Here is a 721-nt window from a genome sequence, read left to right as displayed (position 1 = left end):
AGATATAATTATAGGCATATATGTAGGGAAATATTCTTTAGGCACTCATACTATCAACTATTATATGATTATATATAGAGGATTATATAAAGGGATTCTTCAAGACCTATTTATATAAACAAATATATGATTATGTAAAGGATTATATAAAAGGAAATAGCTGAGTAGTAACACTATAAAGTGAGATATTCCTCAAGCCCTAACTGTGCCAGGGTTCTGCTTAGCTCTCATTCCTCGGTGCCTATATGGGGGGTTACCCACACTTGACAAATTTAAAGAGTAGAAGTCTTTAATTCTATAGGATGCCCTTCAACCTGAGTCTGTCTGGTGTTTCATCAGGTCTAGACTTATAAATTTCTTTTTTTTCTTTTTTTTTCCCCTTTTTTGAGACAGAGTCTTGCTCCGTCACCCAGGCTGAAGTGCAGTGGTGTGATCTTGGTTCACTACAATCTCTGCCACCCAGGTTCAAGTGATTCTGTTGCCTCAGCCTCCTGAGTAGCTGAGACTACAGGTGTGCACAACCGCGCCCAGCTAATTTTTGTATTTTTTGGTAGAAATGGTGTTTTACCATGTTGGTCAGACTGGTCTTGAACTCTTAGCCTCAAGTGATCTGCCCACCTCGGCCTCCCAAAGTGCTGATATTACACCATGAGCCACCACACCTGGCCTACACTTATAAATTCTTGGCAAGAACACCACACACACAAAAAATTGATTTCCT

This window comes from Cebus imitator, unplaced genomic scaffold (genome assembly GCF_001604975.1).
Source record: "Cebus imitator isolate Cc_AM_T3 unplaced genomic scaffold, Cebus_imitator-1.0 Scaffold399, whole genome shotgun sequence".
NCBI classification, from domain to species: domain Eukaryota; kingdom Metazoa; phylum Chordata; class Mammalia; order Primates; family Cebidae; genus Cebus; species Cebus imitator.
Note: the sequence above shows the minus strand (reverse complement) of the source record.